Source organism: Amphiprion ocellaris, chromosome 21 (assembly GCF_022539595.1).
Source record: "Amphiprion ocellaris isolate individual 3 ecotype Okinawa chromosome 21, ASM2253959v1, whole genome shotgun sequence".
NCBI classification, from domain to species: domain Eukaryota; kingdom Metazoa; phylum Chordata; class Actinopteri; family Pomacentridae; genus Amphiprion; species Amphiprion ocellaris.
Window position 1 is genome coordinate 17,519,832 of NC_072786.1, and position 18,184 is coordinate 17,538,015.

General features: G+C 38.5%; 2 long non-coding RNA genes across 4 annotated transcripts in view; one reads left to right on the forward strand and one right to left on the reverse strand.

Annotated features, from left to right (window-relative positions):
* LOC118470016 (uncharacterized) overlaps positions 1-18,184 on the reverse strand; it is a 74,150-nt gene that overhangs the window by 29,422 nt on the left and 26,544 nt on the right. The window lies entirely within an intron of this gene.
* Positions 1-18,184, forward strand: part of LOC118470015 (uncharacterized) — a 29,554-nt gene that overhangs the window by 8,971 nt on the left and 2,399 nt on the right. The window contains exons 2-3 of one of the 3 annotated variants that reach the window (XR_008600263.1): positions 12,893-12,959; positions 13,053-17,074. The exons of 1 other annotated variant lie outside the window; for it this stretch is intronic. This is a non-coding gene — a long non-coding RNA (uncharacterized LOC118470015). Of the gene's footprint in view, positions 1-9,310; positions 9,435-12,892; positions 12,960-13,052; positions 17,075-18,184 lie in introns of all 3 variants that reach the window. One more of the 3 variants, XR_008600261.1, reaches the window with a different exon arrangement.

Genomic DNA, 18,184 nt, shown 5'->3' on the forward strand with positions numbered 1-18,184 from the left:
CATTTTTGACTTGTGGTAGATTTGAAACCAGATAAGATAGATCATTCTTTTTGCATATAAAATCTGGGGAGTTACACTAACATTTCACACATTCACCACATCTCAGAGCACTTTTTTGTTGAAGTGATGGGTTTGTAAAAATACACAACAAAGCCCACAACAAAAATCTTTATAAACCAGATCACGAGATATTGTGAAACTTTTTTACAAATTTGAGGGTTACATCTATGCAATATCTGTATTCTGAAATATATGTGGAAAAAAAATGTTTTCATTTTTTTTTAGGTTTATTGAACTTTCAAGCAATTTATTGCAGTACTTAATATATAAGTCAATACATAATAAAATTTAGGATATAAGGGTTACATTGAAATACTGCACTACAATACTACAGTATGTAAAAATGAAAGAGTATGTCCTCGCAGACTTGCACAATGGTAGGTCTTAAAGGGCTAAATAACTACGGATCAGCTTGTTGATTAGCTCTGGAAATATTTACTCACACTACTGCAATGTCACAAATATAGAAGCCGTTTCACTGATTATAAATGCTTAAAATCGACTCATGGTCAGAATTATATGTTCAGGAATTTCTTGTAATGTTGAACCTGACTTTGAAAGGCTGTTTAATGCATATCGTTCAAAATCTTTCGATGTCAAATTATTGTCTTCAACTTACTGCCATGGCTCTGTGTCTGTCTTTATCATTTCCAAAGATAGAGATGTTCCTCATCAGCGACTCGCTCAGACAATCAACCTCGAATCAAAGGCCTAAATCTGTGTTTGACCACATCAGATCAGACCTTCGCTGTCTGCACGTAACGCACACAGGTGACACATCAGCCCACAACACATCCATAAAGCTATAAGGTGCAGACAAGCGCATGCGGCAACCCCCAGATCCCACACTTCATTACGCGTCCAGCCATCCCTGACTGGAGTAAATCGATGCAGGATAATAGCCAGCGCCCTCACCATCCTCCATCCCTCCATCCATCCACCTACTCCTCCTTTCTCACCACCCTCCATCCATCCATCCATCCATCCATCCATTGTTGTTCCTCCTCTCTCTTTCTTGCATCTTTCCCTTTTTCTTTGTCCAGGCTGATATCCTCACATCATCCCCATCCTCCAACACCACCCGTCCCCTCTTTCCCCTCCATCTAACCTGTCTGTTTTCATCACTGCTGTGGATCATTCCTCTTATCAGGCGCGGTGCCTGTAATACCGCTGTCGTATATAACATGTCTGTTGTGATCACTGACAGCTTGGCCATGCTGCGTTGACAGCAACAGGGATAATAAGCTCATTTTGCATGCGGTTCTGTGTCCTGTCTGTCTGGGCTGCTTCCTATAATTTAGGTGTGCTGCATCTCTGGGGAAGGCGCCGTTATTAGTCTGCTGAGGATTGTCTCTGGTGTTTAAAAATTCCATTTCATTAAGGGTGTCGGTTTGCATGCGAGCAGAGAATTTGCTGCTGTTACACTTTGTAATGGCTACATTACCTTCATTTAACAAAACCCAATTGATAACGACTGCCTGTGGAGGGGCGTTAAAAAAAGCCGCCAGAATGGTCAAAGTTTTCGCAATTCTTTAAACTAGTTTCAGAAATTATTTATTGTGGTTAATGGCCCACTGCAGTCTTGTTGCTTACAATTAAGGCTTTGATCCATTATTGCTAAAAAAAAACAACAAAATGGCCTGTCATGCTCGCTTTATTCATATTCATGAGGTTGGGACACATTTGAACTGAGCAGCCATGTCCCTGCTGTTAAAATACAATCTGCAAACTTTAAATACTCAGGAGGGAAGAAGTTAATTTGTATTTTTAAACAGAATTAGCAATTTTGCAACATGGCTCAAGTGCAATGAGGTTACCGTAAATGGGATGCAAACTAAAATTTTAAGCTTTAACCATAACCAAGGGTGTTTTTAATGTGACAGCAGCATCACATATGCATTATGAACTAATAGAAAACACAAAAGTTCATATTATTCACAGCATAAAAGCCACAACTCCACCTTTCTCTGTCAGTCTTACCACAAACTCAACACTGAATAATTGATAATTAAGCTTCGAACAAGGACGTGATTTTCAAGATATTCTAGCAACTAAACAGTGACAGTGGTTTGAAAAGAATAAAAATTAAAGATGCATGAAATATTCAAGGGAACTGTGATGAAGTGAGGCCCGAGCAATAGGAGGAGGACAGCTTTGTGAGAAAAATAGGAGCTCAAAAACCCTGAGCCTCCCCTGCAATATGTCACACATTCAGGGTGCAATGCATTCCTGTGTCCTGAATCAAAATCCCTGCTCACTAAATATAATACTTTATCAGAAGTTGGCGCGGGTGCTTTTTGTGCACCACACAATGGAGAACAGATAAGTCAGCCAATTGAAAAAAGTGACACGCTATAGCAAATGTCTGAGAACCTGAAAGTAAATGTCAATCCTGCATTATTAATGACCTTTGCTTAGTAATAATTATGCGGCTGGAATCTAGATTATTGAGCCACTGAGTGGAGATATGTGTAGTCAAGAAGTGTATTAATCTTCTTATTTCAGTCTGTTTCCAAACAGGCTGAGCAGATTTGATTAGGAGTTCATTTACTTCTACTAGGAACGTAATATATTGCATAAAACAGAACGTTTTAATGAGGCTAAAGACATTAATTTTCATTTTAAACATGTCTTGTGCTCAGACACTGACTTCATGCACCAAACATTTAAGGCGGCCAATTCTCTGGAGAAAGTCTGTGAAATGAGGAAAATACTCTTCGACAGGATAAACTTTCAGCTTGCGGCACAGACATTTTGACTTGTCACAGCAGCTGTTACTGATGACATTAATGATGGGTCTGTTCTATTCAAATGTCCCAGTAAGTCATAACAGTCTGACAGCGAGCCAGCATGCACAACAGACCATTTTCACTGCAGACGTTTTTGCAGTTCTCTGCTGGAGAAATTCAGGTGTAATTGAGAACATTAACAATCAACACTCTGGCTCACAGTCATGGTTTTCTGAGCCATCATTAATAAAACCGGAACATTTGCTGCTATGACGAAGCAAAGTTTGAGATGGGAAGAAATTTTTTTCAAAAGACCCTGAAATGAAACATTTATTATATTATTTATATCTGTACTACTTCTTCTTTGGCAAGTCTTCCGTTAATAGGCCTCCTGTCATTCTAACTTAGGTGTTTAATAGGGATGTCCAATAATATCGGCCCACCAATATTATCGGCCCAATATCGGCATAAAAATGCATTATCGGTCAATATCGTTATCCGTTTTTTCACCTATCATGAAAACCGATAAAATAATGCCTGGATTTCACCAGCATTTACCTGCGCGCAAATGATCACATCATCAAACTGCGTCATGAAGCGTGTAAACGACCGTTCCGGATTTCAGGCGTGCAGTATCAGTATCAATTGATATCAGAATCAGAAATTGAGAGTTGGACAATATCGGTTTTCGGCAAAAAAGCCAATATCAGACATCCCTAGTGTTTAAGGAGCAATAAATGTATTTTTTGGCCACTTGGGGGCTGTAGAATTGTCTGTACATTTATTAAGTTTATTTGGTTCAACTGTTAGAAAATAGTTGCTTATTTAGACATCTAGCTCTTGTGGAGTCGTGTCTCTGCCCAAATCCTAAACTTAAGCCTATTTTTTACCCTATTTTTGCTCCATTTTTGGTCTCCACCACCTCCTGAGGGGAATATCTACCTCTTTAGCTGCTAAATGCCCTACTGTGTTCATAAGTCAACCTCTCAGCCTCTGTTCACACCCGACATCAACATGCATCTTGTGTGATCTGATCACATCGGACAGTTCTAAGTGTGTCAGTTCACACCTTACAATAGACTGAGTCTCCATATGAGTCTCCAGTGACTAGTTGTGATCAGATGTCACATTCTGACTCTACAAGCAGATTAACACATACATCATTTCAGTCTGAAAAGATGAAATATGTTGTTGTTTTTAGCTGGTGGAAAACATTAATGCACTTCACATAGGTAGTCTTTTACAAAAAAAAAAAAAGGAGAAACCACCATTTTGCTTGAACCCAAAAACCTTCCGATGGGTGAAAAAGGCATGTTGTCTTTTGAAAAAAACAACAACAATAAAACAACACTATTTATCAGAGCCAGAAATTAGGAGCATTGTCAGATTTTTAACTTTGTGTCATTCCTTCAGAAAATGTCACCAAAACTGAGCTTAAAGTTGTAAAATGTCATTTTATTCTACGTCTCATTTACAAATTCTCCATAAACCAACCAGATTCTGAAAAAAATAAAAATGTCTGTGCTCTACAGTGCAACTATGAAGCTATTTTTAACTGAGCTGCAACCAACAATCACATGACATGAATTCAGTGCCTTTTTGAAACTGGACTGAACTGCAGGCAGTGTTCATAAATGGCAGATAGGAGACAAGTATGGAAACAAATTAAAAATGTTTGTATTCAAATATCTGCATGTGGAGACACCATTTGCTTCAATTACTGTATTTGTAACACCTGTGGACCCTCCTACGTGTTGATTCCAGGTTTTTTTTTTTTTTAACAATGGCTGTACTTTTTCCATGGAGTTGCAGGACACACCAGAATCTGCTTGGGGGTTCACAGAATTCAATGACAACATGAAGGGATTTAAAATTCTTGCCTTTATCAATAAATTAATAAATTCTCCTCAGTCTTCTTGAACAGATTGGCACCACAGGTTTGAAGAAACATTCACAGAAGCCAAAAATGCCGAGAAAGTACTATGGATTCAGAGAGCCAATATGATGCAGTTGGTAAATGAGCAGGGCTGAAAAAAACTGGATCATCATCATTTTGACATACATTATCATTCAAAAGTTTGGGGTCACCCAGGCAATTTCATGTTTTCTATGTAAACTCACACTTTTATTCATGTGCTAACATAATTGCACAAGGGTTATATAATCTATATTGTTGAATTTCCCTCGAGATTAATAAAGTATCTGTCTATCTGTCTATCTGTCTATCTATCTATCTATCTGTCTATCTGTCTATCTGTCTATCTATCTATCTATCTATCTATCTATCTATCTATCTATCTATCCATCCATCCATCCATCCATCCATCCATCCATCCATCCATCCATCTATTAGCCTTTCAACACCATTAGCTAACACAATGTAGCATTAGAGCACAGGGGTGATGGTTGCTGGAAATGTTCCTCTGTACCCCTATGTAGATATTCCATTAAAAATTAGCCATTTCCAGCTAGAATAGTCATTTACCACATTAACAATGTCTAGATTGTATTTCTGATTAATGTTACCTTCATTGAAAAAAAAAAGCTTTTCCTTCAAAAATAAGACCATTTCTAAATGACCCCACACTTTTGAATGGTAGTGTGTATTGTAGTGGAAATGGTCATTTTTGCATTTTTTCCACTGGCAAAATATCAAAATGAAAAACAAGCACGTTTACTTACATCTAGAAAATATGATTTGTGGACCAGGGCATCTCTGTAGCGCCACAGTGCCTCTTTTATAGCGGATGACACATTTTTGCCTTCATCAAACAACTGCAGCTCCTTTTGACATTCCACTTGTCCATATTGGGATTTTGATAACATTGTTCAGCCCTACAAATGAGTATGCAGTATGCACTTATGCAGAGTACATCACTTGAAGTCCTTCAGTTGCCTAGAACACATTTGAGCACACACACTGCTAAAAGCACGTGGTCATATGTGGCTCAGACCACCTCTGAATGTGGTCTGTGCAGTCAAATCTCAAATTGTCTTGGGTTCATTCATACCTGCATGTAAATCTGTTCATTTGTGTCTGGATTGGTGCTAAGCAGGTAGAGCTTAGTTGGTTTTCGAGCTTCTTTTCTGAAAATAACTGCAGCTGAAAACTGCTACAAGAGCAGTGAGAGTGATCCAGAGGATTATGGAGCCAAACAATGAGCTGAAAGTTGCAACAAAGCTCCATAAAACCGAACAGAGCTGCACATTCAGGCGATTATTCTCTGTAGGTCCATCATTAAACCTGACTCTGACACTGCCGCATTGGCATTTATACATTACTATAAAATATCAGCTAAAGCAATGTATAACACCCTTCAAATTATGCAGTTTGTAAATACTGGATTTTATTCAGATGAAGCTGCCAGTGGAGGTCATTTTGTCAAAACTTTTTGGAGATCTTGTAGCAGCAATATATTTCTGATATCTAAGACTACAACAGCTCAGTCATGTGTCATATCTTGTGGGAAAAGTTGGTTATATTTTGATCATATTGTAACCAAATCCAGCAAAATAAAGCCCGACAGAGCTGCTACCACGTCTATAAAAGCGGGCCTCCCTGTGAATCATATGCTATGATTGGGTTATTAAGCTTATGTTTGAAATTAAGCCACACTCAGCTGACCAGTATACCCACATATGGATTTGCAATTGCAAAGGGAATAAGTTGAGGTTTAATTTTAAGTACCAACAGTCAAATATTTACTTACTTTGCCCCTCGGGGTGTGTAAGCCTGAACCTCAACCATCTGCTCACACTGCAAGCAATTCAGGACATCAATTACTTCGTCTCTGTGCTTTAGCCAATTTCATGTGACACAATCACAAGCCAAACCACGCATGTGTGTCAGATCAGCAATATGATGTCTGCCACGATCAAGATCATGGGTTTTCAACACTTATATAGAGCAGACATTATATTTTTGGAGAAAAGTTTTGTGCGGCTGAACTGTTCCCATCAGCACACATGTATTACCTCATTTACTGCCTGGAGTCAGCAGCAACAATGACTTGTACAGCTGCCAGTTATCAGCTAGCACGAATCAGCCGGCGCATCATTTAACAGTGTGATCGGTACTGGCTATCTGGGGGAAGAGGAAATATTTGGGGTGACAGTGGATGTCTGTAAAGACCAGCAGTCAGATACAGTTTGGGAACATTTCAGTGGATAAATCAAGTCAGATGTAGAAACAAATTGGATCTGTATATACAAATTAAAGGTTCAACAATCTATACAACAACCTTACGAGTAACAGATAATCTCTTGTCAGCTTTAATGTTCATTCGTCAAAGAAAAACAGACTGAATGACTCCGTTAGTCTCAGTTGTGTCTTCCTGTCAACTTAATATTTAGTCTGTCCAGATATTTTCATTATTGATTTTATTTAACATTTAACATCCACACACAGGCACTGCATCTTTACAAAACATACAGCTAAAACATCAAATCGCAATGGATGGAAAATGTATAGAATAACTTATACTTGTACAATAAAAAACTAGAAATTGGAAGCAAAAGATTCCATAGTGTAAATATGTAGTAATATAAAATAAGCAGGGGTTCTATAATACTATACAACACCATTTATCAAGTGCTTATAATGCAGTTCTTCAGATCTCTCCTCAATAGACCTTTAGATGTTTATAGAATCAACCTTAGTTCTACCTGAAAAATCCAAATTTTATATAAGTTTCTAGTATTTTTCTGACTAAATGTGCATTCAGTAAACTCCAAGAGGCGACTGTAATCGAATATAACTGAAAAACACAGTATATTTCTTCATCTCAGGAGTTTTTCTGACCAAGATATGAAGTGAAAGCAGCCTTTAGGGCAGCAAAGATAACACGACAACATCTTTAACCATAAATGTCAATAACAATCCAGCTTCCAGCCCCTTAAAAACAGAAACTCATCCCAGAACTTGAAATGAACTTCAAACTTTTACCTAGTCAACCTGAGAATCAAATATTCATTATCTCACGGCGAGAGCAACCTATGGATCAGTCACACTGGTGCTAACAAGGGGGATATGAAGTGGATGTAACAGACGGAGGGTGAGGCTCAGCAAACACTGCGGCAGCAGCTGCTCTCTGCAGTACAACCATTAAGACGGGAGGAGGCGACGCTCCTAGGAGGAGGCACGTAATGAATGTGCATTGGTGGCGCGCCTCAACATCTGCGCACCCCAAAGCCCCTCTGTACCTTCACCCTCCTGCAGATCCACCCGCCTCTTACTACATCTCTGTTCTTTAGCCTGCCTTCTACTGTATTTGCTCCATTTTCAGTTTTGTTTGCTTTCAGTTGCTTTTTCTGGTGTGAAAGTGGACAACGTGGATGAGATAGAAAGTCAAAAGGCAACAGACAGACAGAGGGAGGGAGACGAGGGATGGAGAGTCGAGGAGGGAGAGCGTCCTCCTCCTCCCCCACCCCGGCCCTCCACCCCTTTACAACTTTTCTTTGGGGGCTTCTTATAAACCAACCATCTATCTCCATTATGCCCCTGAAATTGCTATTTGTCGCTTTGCGGGGAAGAAATAATCAATATGTCTTGTGGGGGCAGCGAGCGCATTAGAGGAAGCAAATTGATGTCTCTCGCCCCAGCGCTCCTCACCCAGCACACTGCACCACAGCTAATGGGAAGCCTCGCTGGCTGGCAGACAGGGAGCCGCTGTGTGTGTGTTTGTGTGTCAGTGCACATGAGTGAGTGAATGAGCGAGTGGTCAGGCAATAGGGAATTTGTTCATGCAAAGTGAATGCCAGTGTTGTGGTTGTGTGTTTATACGCTTGTGTGTTTTTTTGTGTATGTGCAGGCGAGTGCACCCATATCCTGCGTGTGTGTGTGTGTGTGTGTGTGTGTGTGTGCCCTGTCTGTTTGTGTGTGTCCAGTGCCGACAGAGCCTTATCTCTCCCAGCCATCCGGTTTTAGGTCTTTGGGCTGTCAGAGGCAGATAGCCCTGTCACTACCGCACCATCCCCTTTCCCCGAGAGCCTTGAAGGCTTCCTATACCGACTGACACTTCCAGAAAATCCCCACCTGATAAGTGCATTGCAGATGGACGTGACTTGCCCAGTAGTCTATCTCCTCTGCCTGGCTTTTATTTCATTACACTTCTCTATCGTTCTCAATCACAGGCTAAAGAAAATAAACACCCTTTTCTTGATTTTGAAAAAGACAGTTTTCCTTTTACCAGTTTTATATCCAGTGAGTGCAAGTTGGTAAATCTGCAGTCTTGATAGTGTAGCTTCATCAATATTGTTTAAATAGCAAAGTTGCATTTAAGATTCCAAACCTGAAATTGCCAAAATTACACCATTAATTGAAAGAATTCTCAGATTTTCAACTGTCTGACAGTCCTTGAACTATTCACCTGTCAAATGCCATTTTGTCAGAAATCTGTACCATGACTGGGACATTTCATCAAAAATCATTTTATTGTATGTGTCACATAGTTAAATTTGCCAAAATTAAAGCCTTTCTGTAAAAAAAAAAAAAAAAATTATTATCTTCTCCTTCTGTCCAGGGTGTCCCCTGCCTTCGCCCGAGTCAGCTGGGATAGGCTCCAGCCCCCCCCCGCGACCCTAGTGAGGATTAAGCGGTGTATAGATAATGGATGGATGGATGGATGGATGGATTATCTTCTCCTTGTAAGAGAAACCACTTTTCAATTGAACTTGACTGAACTGCAGGCAGTGTTCACACAGGGTAAATAGGAAACCAGTATGGCGACAAATTTAAAATGTAAGTAGTAAAATATTTACAATGTATGGAGTCACCATTTCTCTTTTCCAGTATGGGTAAAACCTTTGGACACCTAGAAAAGAAATTCAGCTTTTACTTTTTTATAACTTATTTTGTGTCAGACTGCACAGGAGACATTTTTGATCTACTTCTACTTCTAGCTGTGGTTGTGTTGTTTCCATAGAGGTGCAGGACTTCATATTAGCCCACAGTAAGTAAAAATGCATCAAGAGAAAGAAAAGGAAAAAACAGCAAGAAGCTGTTCAGGGTTCAGATGGTTAAGCTACTTGAAGCTTTTTTATTTGACTCTAAAGGACAAACGTTACGCACTTATTGGACAAACATGGATGATGCTAATTTTCAGTTAGGTGGAGGAATGTAACTTGCATCTGAAGAACCCGCTAAATCTAGTTTATGTTGTTCACAAAGCTGTGGGACATTAAGTTACTCTCATACTTAAAATAATCCTGTTTCTTTCACCCCATTACACTCAGACACTTTAATGAATACAGATTCTCATGGACAATTCAGATGTTTTAGGGATTAAGGGCAGTAAAATATACTATTTTAAATAATTAATGCATTGACAGCAATGTAATCCTTTAATAGTTGTGGCTTCTCAATTCTAAACTATTTTGGCCTTTTTTTCTGTTATTTTGCATCTTAAATTGAATATTTTCATCATTTTTGGACTGTTAGTCAGACAAAAGAAGCATATTATCTGTTGCATCCTTCACTATTTTTTGCGTTTTATTGAATTTAAAATTACTGTATCTTACCACAATGTCTCTTCAGTAGTTGTTCTGAAGCTTTTAATCGTATCACATAATCTTATTCAGTACATGTGGCCAGACTACAATTGCCTATGCACAAAGTGTACTTTTTCAGAGAACCATAAAGCCATAATATCAACTAGCAATCATTGGCTGCGGGTCTATTTATCTTTGTCCTTCTCGACATATCAATTTATTCCTGAGAAGTTAAGAGATAACAATGTGAAGGATTTAAGCATCAAATCTCATGACATGTGTCCCTGCATCTTCTTTAGAGGCCCACAGCGAAATGCAAAAGCGCAAATGCAAAAACCGACACCATGGAGAGAGCAGCAGAATAACATCACTGTCACTGCATTATAATATGAGAAATGAATATGTAAATAGTGTGACTGATACTATGAAACTCAGTGAATAAATCCATCTTTCTGTCATTTTCTCGCAAACACACAAGCGCACACACAAAATCAATCTCTGGCTGTGTCATTGGAGTGCTCAGATGGCAACGTGTCTCATCTCAGACACAGGATGGGGGGCATCACAACAGGATCCTCGATTATCTATTTATTCGCCGCAGAGGGCATTCGGGGCCTGTCAGTCCTCATTTACCCAGGCTGCACTTGCACAACACCAGGGCCATGACCACAAACACACTCCGCAATTTTTAGCTCAGAGACACACTTCTATACCACTTTATTAAAAAAATATGTGCGATTCCTCCATCCAAAACTATTTTCCAGATGTCGATGTGTTTCACCGCTGACTGAAAGCGGCATTTCAGATTTTCCTTATTGACAACAAATCCTATTAAAAGTACAAATCCAACAATGTGTTATGCGTGTGTCTGTCTCTCAATACACTGTACTAATACTAATGCTCTGGCACTCAGCCCCGAGCCCATTGGTTTCTACTTAATCTTTTAAAGACGTTTAGGACTTAAATCTTTAATCTTTAGAAATGGCTAAATAATTTCCTTAAACAGCTGGGCACTGTAGTTTGGAGCAAATGTCACTTGAAGTGGAAGAAACATTGGATTTGTTGGGGCCTAGAGAACAACTCATACTGGATTTTTGTGTCTGATAGCAATTTTATGGAGTAAGAAATTCTAAAATTGGCTGATTTTGTTTATATATGTATTAGATATATTGAAAAGTTGCCTTCATGACAAAGCTTGACTTCCTACCACTGTCTGTCCTGCTACATGTGCTGCAGACAGTAAACAATAGAGCTGATTTTGTTTATAAATGTTATAGCTATATTAAAAAAGGGAAATTATGGAGTCACAAACTAGTTAGTTTTATATATATATATATATATATATATATATATATATATATATATATATATATATATATATATATATATATATATATATATACACACATTGTATATGTTATAGTGAATATTGTAAGTTATGGAGTCAAACTAGTTAGTAACTTACCAGAGAGACAAAGCTGGACTCTGCACCACTGTCTTCTCTGCTATATGTGCTGCAGACAGTATTGTAAACAACAGAGCTAATTTTGTATATATATATATATATATATATATTTTTATTTATATATATATATATATATATATATATATATATATATACACACATTGTATATGTTATAGTGAATATTGGAAGTTATGGAGTCAAACTAGTTAGTAACTTACCATCAAGACAAGGCTTAACTCCGCACCACTCTCTACTCTGCTACATGTGCTGCAGACAGTATTGTAAACAACAGAGCTGATTTTATTTGTATTTGTTATAGCTACATTGGAAAGGGGAAATTATGGAGTCACAAACTTGTTAGTAATCTACCATCAAGACAAAGCTTCACGCCGCACCACTCTCTACTCCGCTACATGTGCTGCAGACCATATTGTAGACAATAAAGCTGCTCTGCTGGACAAACTATGTGATGACACCAATATAAATTACCCCAAGTATCTTTTCCTGCATTATGTTCAGTAAAAATAAAGTTGTCATATCTGCATCTATCACACAACATATAATGCCATTATCAGTGTATATGAGATAAGCCAATATCATCCATTAAGATTTGCTCCACTGGTGACTATTAGTAGCTGCACATTTAGTGCACCAGAGACTATTTATGTCAACGGATTGATTTAAAATAAACTGCAATGCCTGTGTTCATTATATTGAAGGAAGATGTCACCAAGTGTCTGAACAATGTCACTTATTAATGGGAATTTATTAGCTTGTGCACAACAAGAGAAGTCTGTGGCACAGAGAAATAACATAGAACATCACTTCAGAGCTACAAATATAAAATATCACAACACAAATATGGAAAACAGGTGCTTATATTAGCAGAGAAAGTTGACTTGGGGATATTTTTGAGGCCATTAGCTTAGCAACATGTAGCATTTTTCAGTTTTTTCACCTTTGTTGCAAAATCTTTGGTTCTAAGAGCCTGTTGTGTTTTTTTTTTTTTTTTTAACTTCACTGCACTTCCCAGAGATAACCTGTCAGTCACACAGTGTCTCCACTACTCTGCTGTTTTTCTATGGATTTTCCTTTGATGAACTTCCTGTGCAGAGTTTATAGTTCTTGTTTCTGCATTGGTTTCCTCCAGGTGCTCCAGTTTCTTCTCGCAGCCCAAAGACATGCAGGTTGGGTTAATTGGACACTCTCTAAAGCCTGTGAGTGTGAAAAGATCTTGTTTTTCACAGGAGGATAAGTGCAGGTGTTTCTAATAATATTAAGGATGGTTTCATTCTTTTTATTTGTTCCAGTAAGCTGTGACGGTGAGCCAACATGCACAGCAACAAAACCCAGAAGCAACCAGCAATCATTTATTATTTACATCTGTACTTTTCCTGTGGTAACAAATCTAAAAGTCTAAAGTGAAAACTGCATTTGGTTGTTTATCTTTACACGTCAGTGCTGTAACAGGCTGAAGTTACTCTGCATTCTTTTGCTGTTGTGTTCAGATACATCAATAAAATATGCAGATAATCAACAGATGTTACTTTGATGATTTTATGTGGGAGAAATTGTTTTTTGAGTGCATTTGTTTCAGATTTCTTACATTTAGGGCAAGAGCTTTATTGCATGTTAGCCTTCATCTCTCTCCCCTCATTTCATATCATCTCCACTAGGTGCTATTGAATAAAAGCACATAATACCTGCATAAAAAGTCAAAATCCAATGACTCAGTAGTCATCACTCATGTATCAGTGCAGCGTTGCTTTGTAGAATTTCTAGCAACTAGTTCACTGAGTAAATTAAATTTTTAGTGGACTGTGTAAGACATTCATTACCTTGTACAAGGTCAAATGTAGTGGACAAACTTATGTGAGTAAATTCCCCAAACCTGAATTGTCATCCTTTTTTAAAATTTCATAGATAATAACATTGGATAGCTTAATATTACATGTAGAGCAAAATTTTGCCAAATTTGAAACATCCCTGGTTTTCAATTTCAATTTAGAAATCTGGTCAATTCAATTTAAAGGATATTTCCAGTTTAATTTTATGCACGGATGAAATAGCAGCGTGATCAAGTCAGACAGTACGTATCCTTGGATGGAGATGCCCAATGCAGTTAACAAAATGTCCAGTGCTGAGGACAAATTTCTCTGGAGGCTTTCAGTCAGACCCTAAAACTTAAATTTTGAAAATTATTTACCACAAAATTTGTTTTTTGGGAAGCATGGCAGGAGTTTGTACAACTCCTTTTCCTGAATCTCTCCAACAGAGGCGGAGAATGCAAAATTAGTATGACTCATAGAGCCAGAGTGGCCGTATTAATGGGAATTATAGTAGTTTTATGGTTGGAATAAACAGAGACTCCTCATAAAGTTAGCTGGTATATGTTTTGAAGGCAGTAAAAATCAATGTGTGTTCAACCAGTTCAGAGCCGCAGCTTTTAGTTATTCGCTGTGTTTGGATTTGCAGGTGATGGAAACCTGCTTTTTGCACACAAATTCTCCGTCCTACTGTAAAACCACTCTACAGCGTCTCCCACAATGCAGCGACAATGCTCGAGAAATAATTCCATTTCCAGCTGCATGTTACAAACAGAACAATTGTGCGACGCCGCAGGTTAATTCACGGCTTTGATGGATGCTGAATCAAGGCTGTCGCTGCGAGCACAGAAGAAGCCACGGCAATTAGAAAAGCCCTGTGTGTGAGAGTTGGCTGCTGCATGCACCGCTGGGCATAAATGAGTCTAGCAGCCCGGGCAACGTAGGCAGGGCTTTAACACAACACCACAGACACGCCTAAGACTCCCATTGTGCCTCTCGCTAATCCATTTCCATCCTAACAAGCTGCTGCCTTCGAACCCAGCCATCCAACCGCAAGCCTGTCCACCGTCTGCTGGGCTTGGTTCAGCTCCAGTGTTCTGACTTTCAGCAGCCATTTTAAGCTCTCTCTGGCAGCACTCGCCCTCCTCTGTGTCGAGACAAAGCTGCAATGTTTTCTGCATTGAAGTGCTGCTACTGTACTTGCTTGAATGCATGTTGCTCTGAGTGGCTGGCTGTAGTTTTTAGTCAGTATTAGGTTCATTCCAGAATTGGAGGACATTTGGGCTTCAACATTTTTGAAAAATTAACCTTCTCTTTTACAATTTTCTGCTACATATTCTTCAATAATAGGTAATAAACTATTAGAGGCTTGACTGGCTCAGCTTACACATCAATGGTACAATTTTTATGATGTTTTATTTGTTGCTTGCTAACCCTACTCTAAACACAGTAACAGGGTTGCTAATTCATGCTAATGTTAGCTTTTTCTCAGCAGTAGAAGTTAGATATTTAGCTAGCTGTTACTGCTGACCAAGAGGACAAACTGATTGATGGAAAAAAGTCAAAAGAATTTGTCTTATCCTGATAGTATGAGGTAGAGTGAGACATTCAAAAAAGGCTGACAATGTTATGAAAATATGGAAAATTGTTTGATAATGTTAATTCCAGTGTATCGTGTGATTCAAAGTTTTCTTCTTCTTCTACCTGCTAAAAAGGTTATGCTAACAGGGTTGTTGTGGGAGACACGTTCCATGCACAATATGGAATATGCAAAATATTATGTTGATTAAAAAATGTTCCCACTATTACAAGAGACATCAATACAAAAAACAAAAAACAAAAACAAAAAAACACTATTGGTCATACTTTGGTCATCATCTGGGTGGGACAAGGGAAAAATGACATTTTCAGAGGAACTCCAGACTTATTTGGTGTTGTAAAAAATATTTTCAAGCATTCTTTTCTCTTAGTTATTTTTTTATTTGGTCTCAGGACAAGTAAATTTACACAATAACTGCACGTTTTAGTGTTTTGTACATGGATTATTTGAAATTTTATGAGTCAAATGTCCTTCAATTCTGGAATGACCCATTAATCTGATTGTTTTTAGTCTGTGCGAATCATAATTTATGAAAGATTCAGCCTCATAGAAACCTACATCTTGAGCTTGACTCACTCAAACGACAGCATAAATACTCCATTATTCAACCAGAACACAAAGCTGTCCTCTGCGTCACCTTAAACCTCTTATTATTTGGATGGCATGCTGATTACTTCTGCAACCTTCAGATACTCACAGCTCAGGAGGATGTTTTTTATTTCCACCTACTGAGGAATAAACAGACAGAAAAATATGCGCCTTTAGTTCTGTGCTAATAAAGCAGCTGAGACACCGCTGAGAAATCAACAGTGCCTTTTCTCTATTGGGCTGAGAAACTGTCGAGGCACTTGAGCTGCACTATTTATTGTCCTCACAGCTGAGAACGTTACCTCAGGTGAGAGAGCTGAGTGGCCGATAAACAAACGAAATTAATAAGAGCATCCGAACCCATTGTACGAGCACCTGCTGCGAATAAGTTTTTATTGAAATCCCGAAAGAAATGAAGTTTGACGGGGCTTTTTTTTCTCCTTTTTGCATCTTTTCGCCCGACTACACCTCTTATCCCACCTGTTATCAAAGTGACAAACCTGGCTGTCAACTTGAGCACTGACATACACCCACAGTGAGGCGGTGGGTGTGGGGAGATAAAATGATACACGAGGAGATGACACAGGATGATTTGAGAAGAGAACAGGGGGCGGGAAGCTTCCGGTAAGTCAGCTTGAAAAGGTATGAAAATGCAAAAACTATTCTGGCTGGAAATGGCTGATTTTTAATGAAACTACTATAGAGCAACTTTAGCCAATATGAACCAATGCTGACTAAAGCAGAGCAACTTGAACTCATTTTTGAGCAACTTTAAATAATATAGAGCAACTTTAACTAATGTAGAGCAACTTTAATGTAGAGCAATTTTAATATATAAGGAGTAACTTTAACTCATTAAGAGCAACTTTAACTAATATGGAGTAATTTTAGCTCATTTTTGAACAACTTTAAATAGTATAGAGCAAGTTTAACTAATTTAGAGCAACTTTTTGTCAGTGCCGATTAGAGGATGAGCTGCAGCTGCAGGACTTGGGCAGCTGCAGTTAATTTCTCATCCGCCTCCACTATAAAGTCCGGCGCTGGACTCTGCACACAGTGCCGGATCATTTTCTCTCCTCCTCTCAGTGACACGTACTGAGACTGAAATTAGCCGACAGAGCAGCCTGCGTTTGTCCGAGCCGTCTGCCAGATCGTAGACGCGGACCACTGCCGTCCTCCAGAACAGAGGACGTGGACCTTCCCCCCCCGACTGCTCCGATTGGCTGGCCCGCTCCCCAGAAGGACCCGGGGTTGACCCTGGCCATCACAGCCGCGCGCTGACCGGTTAAATCTTTAATTTGTTTGGAAGTATTTTTAGGTACAAATTTGATGCTCCAGTTAATATTTGTGTCAGTAAGATGATATATATACATATATATATATATATATATATATATATATATATATATATATATATATATATATATATATATATATATATATATACTGTATATTATATGTGGGGTATTCTATTTACAATTTACAATTACCATATTAGTATTCACACAAAATGATCTAATCATTGTAATTATTAATTGAAAATGTCTAGCTCCCAACTGCTTTTGTAGTAAAAATATATTACAGATGAAACTATACTCGTAGCCTAAAAATGAAGAGGCGTTTGAGAATGGCAGTAATGACATTTCTGGATTGCTATTCCAAAAAAATGTGACTCATATTCAGAGTAAAAGTAATATACAGTAAATGATATAAAAATGAGATGATAAAACGAAAGCAGGCAGAGTTTTAAATTGAATTTTCGGAGCTGGTAGTCATTTCTCTTTGCAATTTGGCATCTCTCTTGATATCCAAATGAACTCCAAATATTTCTCTGTGCGCATTATTTAAAAGAAAGCGAAGGATGATGAATTTATTAGGAATTTATTGAGTATCAAGCAAACTATAGAGAAGATGTGTGCTTGTGAGCTAGGGTCAGGCCCGGTATAAACACGTTTCAACTGGTTTTTAGTCGTTTTTAGCTTGCAGCTCTTGCCAATAACTGGTTATAATGTGCCTTTCAGTGTGAAAATGGCCTTTAATCTCGTCTTTGTTCGTGTTGAATGGAAATGAAATGAAAAATTCATGTACAAATCTTTAAAACAATCAAAAGATTTCAGGAAATACATGTCCTCCACGGATATCAGAGCATTAATGTGATTTCTACTACATATATTTGTGTGAAATTCCACAGCTGCTCTGAGCCCCTCGGTGTCAGGCTGCTTAAAGTAGCTGCTTCTTGGCACAAAGGCAGACAGAATATGAACAGAATAAACTCCAGACAATAAAAAGGCAGCACATCAATAACTGCTAGGCTGGGCTTAGCAGGGGGGCTTATTGGTTTAATTCTCAAAATACACCAAGATGGGAGACTGCATGAGAACAAACAACTAAAGGGGGTGCTTGTGTGTGTTCGATGTGCTCGAAATCC